General features: G+C 23.5%; 1 pseudogene; it reads left to right on the top strand.

The window, feature by feature from the left end:
* LOC106332792 overlaps window positions 1-2,636 on the top strand; it is a 6,308-nt pseudogene extending 3,672 nt beyond the window's left edge.
* The last annotated feature ends 3,364 nt before the right edge of the window (window positions 2,637-6,000 follow it).

Here is a 6,000-nt window from a genome sequence, read left to right as displayed (position 1 = left end):
ACTGATCCATTCAGTCCAAAGGTGGACGATAAAGAAGTCCATTTAGTCCTGAGATGGACGATGCAGAAGTCTTGTTTTAGACACTGATCTGATTGGTCCATAAGAAGGACGATGAAGAAGCCTTTGATTTTGGTTTATTTTATACTAACCAGCCCAAAAAGAGGTTATTTGGTTTTGTTGATTTGTTTTCAGACAGGTTATGTTTTACACATGGTGGTACACGCATATCACAGCAACATCATCCAAGATTTCGTGTGTGTGTATTTGAGGTCGATGACTCAATATGTTCGATCAGATTGTGGCATGGCCGATGGTAAAGAAGAACCAACTATCATGTTCGAGGACGAAGCATATTCTGCCCAAGATCTTCATCACCCACGGATTGCAGAAAATTGGAGAGGTCCAAGGGACCTTCAGTAATGTCCAAATCAGGGGGGTAATGTGTGTTGTACTCTTTTTCCTTCACCATTGTTTTGTCTCAATTGGGTTTTCCTGGTAAGGTTTTAATGAGACAACATTAAAGCACATTACAAGCTCTAAATGGCTATGTCATCCAAGGGGGAGTGTTATGAACCAGATCGTGGATGGCTCATAACCAAGAGATCATTATGATTTGTAATCTTTCTGTTTATCTATAACGGTGTAATCTCCTATATAAAGAAACTCTATGTTATGAGTAAAGATAAACTTTTCCATTACTTTTATAACAATCTTTCATTTACTTGAAATTTATTTTCTTAAAACTGTTTATTTTCTTAAAACTGTTATGTTATTTAGTCATCAGATATTTTTAATGTGTAGAGAAAGTTAAATTGAAATTCAGAGAACATATTATTAAACGTAGTCACCACGGCACCGTCATTTGTGTGGGCAAGGAAGATTCAGTTATAGTCAATTTATTTGCTATACCGTATTAACTTAGTTCATCAAGAGAGCTAATGTTTATTCTTGCACAATGTCTTGTCTAGATAATCAGCTTTTTTTGTTGTAATGCTAGAATTATTTCTATATGCTCCGTTAAAAAAAAAAAGATACTTCATGCTAATTTAGCCTATTATATAACACTCATATTTTGTTTTAATTAACAAGATACTGCTGGAAAAATCGAAGGCAAAATGATATCTAAAGAAGTTTGGAAAATTCAAAATAGCAAAGTGATTGTTCATTTTGACGAAGTTAGTGGCCAGCCAATCAGAGAGTCGAGAAGTCTACTAGGGTCATGGTTAGGTCAACTAAGCAATGATGTGAATTTGCTACCCATTAACTACAGTGACTGGAAAATGGTTAATCCTCACATAAAAAATAAAGTCTGGGAAGTAATACAGGTAATACATAACATTTAATCTCTTTATAAATTTTTAACTTTGAGATGTAAGATAATATATTCGTCTGACGAACATGGTTTGGTTTGTTTTCATTATTTCAGTCCAAATTCTGGTTTGATGATCCACCGATGAGAAAAGTGTTTGTGATGAGTGCATTAGGTAGCAGATGCAAAGATGTGAAACTACGTCTTTGGAAAGAATACAAGCGAGACAGTCTAAGTGAGACATTGCTCAATCGACCTGGAAATGTTCCTGAAAATCAATGGGGTCATTTCGTTCACATGAGATTCACTGAAAAGTGGAAGGTACCGCTTTATTTGTTAGATATACATACATAGTTCTATATCAAATACAAGCAATATTTTTGTATGTGAGATTTCAGAAAATGCAAAAGAGGAATACAGAAAGCCAAAAGAAAAATATCATGCCTCACGTATGTGAAAGAAAAAGTTTTTCAAGGAAAAGAAATGATATTGTAAGTAATGTGAAGTTAGTTTATTATATTGATATAAACTACTTTACTATACTAATTTAATATATATTTATGCATGTTACAAAGACAATCAAGACTGGAAAACGACTATGTCGAGCAGAGTTTTTTTATCGAGACTCGCACAAAACCTAATGGAAGCTTTGCATGTGAAGAAGCAAAAACACGGGCGGTTAGTTTCAGTCAATATTATCATAGATTTGTAAGTTAATTCTACTTGATATTTATTCTTCATTTGTGGTTTAGGAAGAACTTACGACGTTGTTAGGCCAAAAGTCACATGTGACAAACAATGCTATTGCTAGTTTGGATGATGAATATGCACAAGTTTTTGGTACAGAGCGTCCAGGACGAGTACGGTGTGTTGGTCGTGGACCTACACCTTCAAAATTAGTGAACCATTCACTTGTTACGAGACAATAGATAGAGAATTCAGAAATGGTTATTGACCTGAAGTCACAAGTGAAAGAATTATCAGATCAAGTCAAGAGAATGACTACATTCATCCAACAAGTAATTGGTACTTCAACTGGTGAACATGTAATAATATAGTTTATAAGTTAATTTTATTTTTATACTTTTGATATGTAAACTAATATATGCTGAACTAATTATTTAGGCAAGAGTATGGGCTTCAAGTTTTGTTGTAGCTTTTGCTAACATACCAAACCCAGCTTTTGCCAATGTACCAGTTCCACCGAATCCAAATCAGGTAAATTATAATTAATTTTAGTTTTATAATCAATAATTATTCAAAATATTAACTAATTTATTGTATAATTCAATTTCAGGAACGGAGTGATGATACTGTTAGAGACTAAGACTCAGACGTTGGAAGCAATGGCAGTGATCTTCATCAACATTAGTTTAATAATATTTTCAGCAACTTTCAATTTATTTTATTTTATGAATTTGCATGATGGATTAGTTGATTTGATTTCTAATACTTTATTTATTATCTAAATCATGTTTTATTCATTTAATTAATTTTCCTGCATTTTTATATATATTTTAAATTTAATAACAAAACGAAAATTCATTTATATTAATATTAATATAAATCATAAATATGTAAATAAAAATAATATTTGTATCATTTATATATAAGTGAAATATATTATAATCATTTATGAAAACTGACATAGATTTAGCATCAATTATATACAAATGATGATAGAAATTTAAATCACTAAATTGTAAATGATACAATTATAAAATTCACTTCTTAAAACTGATATAAATTTAACATCAATATGTAAAATGATAATAATACTTTAAATCACTTGCTTTAAATGATATAATTATTAAAATCACTTTTAAAAAACTGATTTAAGGTTAACATCAATTGTTTAAAATGATATATTATTTAAAATCGCTTGTTATAAATGATATAATTACTAATATCATTTCTAAGAATTGATGTTATTGTTACATCAGTTTATAATAAATGATTTAACAATTCAACTCAGTTTTTCTAATTGACACTAATACTAAAATCATTTCGCATAACTGATCTTAAAGTTAACATCATTTTCTTACAAATGATACATTTTAAAATCATTTAAAATAATTGATGTAAATATATAATTTTATTGCATCATTTTTGAATAAAATGATTTAAATTATTTGCATCACCACTTTCAGAGTCATTTATTTAATTGATGTAAAAGTTTTTTACATCATTTATAACAAATGCAAATATATAAAATAAATGATGTAAACTAGTCTTTTTTTTGTAGTGGTACGTGAGCAAATTTTATTATATAAAGTTTAATTCTTCAAAGTTGCTAATTAAAATGATCGCGATACATAACAATTATATATTTTATGATTGTGATATGTGTTAATCTATCTCATAATTAAATATATATATTAAGGTATTAACAAAAACGAATTTTATTAAAAATTAATTAAAATATTATTTAATAGTAATTTTCCTTTTTTTTAAATCCTAATCAAAAGATAATTGCAAAAGACTATTTGATAATAATTTTTCTTATAATATTGTGACATGTATTTAAATATATAATAGTTAAAAAATAAATAATAAGATAATAAAACGAATTTTGATAAAAACTACTTTTAAAAATTATTTAATAGTAAAAATATTTTTTTTAAAAAAAATTAGTACTCCTTCTGTTCCTTAAAATTATATATTTTATATTTTTCACACATCATAATAAAGCACATTAAATTTTTATAGTTTTTTGTGTTTATCTTTTTTCCATAATTTTAAGCCAAGAAAAATTTAACTAGTGCAATTAAGTTTTTTGATGTTTGTAATTAGTTAATAAAATATGCATTGAACATATAAAAGATGGATCTCTTTGAAATAATTTTTTTCTCTAGAATATGTAATTTTAAGGAACGGATGGAGTAGTAATTATTTTAGAAATTTGTTTTCCAGAGATCCAAAAACAATATTTGAAAACAATTTATTTAATTTAATTTTCCTTTTCTAAAATTTTAATGAAAATATAATTATAAAATATTATATTGAGCTTGGTTCTTCAAAATTGTTAATTAACATGATTGTGACACATGTCAGTTATATATTTATAAATGTGATATGTGTTAAACTATCTTATAATCAAAATATATATACTAAAATAATGAAAATGATTTTTCTTAAAAAATAATTATAAATATTATTTATTATTATTATTATTATTATTATTATTATTATTATTATTATTATTATTATTATTATTATTATTATTATTATTATTATTATTATTATTATTATTATTATTATTATTATTATTATTATTATTATTATTATTATTATTATTATTATTATTATTATTATTATTATTATTATTATTATTATTATTATTATTATTATTATTATTATTATTATTATTATTATTATTATTATTATTATTATTATTATTATTATTATTATTATTATTATTATTATTATTATTATTATTATTATTATTATTATTATTATTATTATTATTATTATTATTATTATTATTATTATTATTATTATTATTATTATTATTATTATTATTATTATTATTATTATTATTATTATTATTATTATTATTATTATTATTATTATTATTATTATTATTGTTAGTATTTTTTATAAAAAGCTTGGTTATTCAAGGTTATTAACTTACATGATTGTGACAATGTTAGTTATATATTTGAAAATGTGATATGTGTTAAACTTTCTCATAACCAAAAATATATATACTAAAATAAAAAACGATTTTTTTCTTAAAAATTAATTATAAATATTATTTAATAGTCTTATTATTGTTATTATTTATTATAATATTTGTTTTAAGAGATACTAAAGATAGAGAATTGTAAAACATAAATATTAACTTTTAAGAAAAAATGTTAAACAAAAACGAATTGTAAAATTCTACAAGTACAATAAATTATTTGGTGAAAGAAATGAATAAAAACTAACTTTTAAATAAATATTATTACATTTTTAAAAGCCTAATTAAAAGAAAATTTTATAAGTACTCTTATTATTGTCTTATAAGTAACTAACTTTCATTTTTAATAGATAATTTTGTATGTTAAAGAAGTATGACCAAAAATAGCTACAAATATTTCACATCTATATTTAGGTTTAAGCTTCCACATATTATTTTTACAAAACACAATAGTATTTACATGAAAAGTATTACCTCAGTATTTTATTTTAATTTCTTGATACAACTAACCTTTTTATTATCCTTATTACATCTTATGATGCTAACATAATTTTATATTTTGATGTTGTTATCGTACATGAGTATGTGTGAATATGATGAATATGTGTTTGTATGTATAAGACAAAGTATATAAATAATAAATAGGGTGAACAAAAAAAATATATAAATAATAAACAGATTTTTTTCTATTAAAAATAAAATAGTTGTATAAAAATCTAAAAGAAAAATTAAGTTTAAAATAATTAATTTCCTTTAAAACTCTAAATAAAATAAATATATAAAAATAATCTTATTTTTCTTATAATTAACTAACTTTACATTTTAATAATTTTTGTTAAAAAAATATAAACCAAAATTAACTTCAAATATTTCACCTGATATGATTGTGACATGTGTCGATTAAAAAAAATAGATTGTGAATGTGTCAATAAAAATGTCATTATGTGAAAATAAATTCTTCTTTTCCTAAAATCCTAAATAAAAAAGATTTATAAAAAAAAAAATT

Source organism: Brassica oleracea, chromosome C1, assembly GCF_000695525.1.
Source record: "Brassica oleracea var. oleracea cultivar TO1000 chromosome C1, BOL, whole genome shotgun sequence".
Taxonomy (NCBI): Eukaryota; Viridiplantae; Streptophyta; class Magnoliopsida; order Brassicales; family Brassicaceae; genus Brassica; species Brassica oleracea.
The sequence above is the reverse complement of the archived record's forward strand: the minus strand, read 5'-3'. Positions and strand labels throughout refer to the sequence as shown.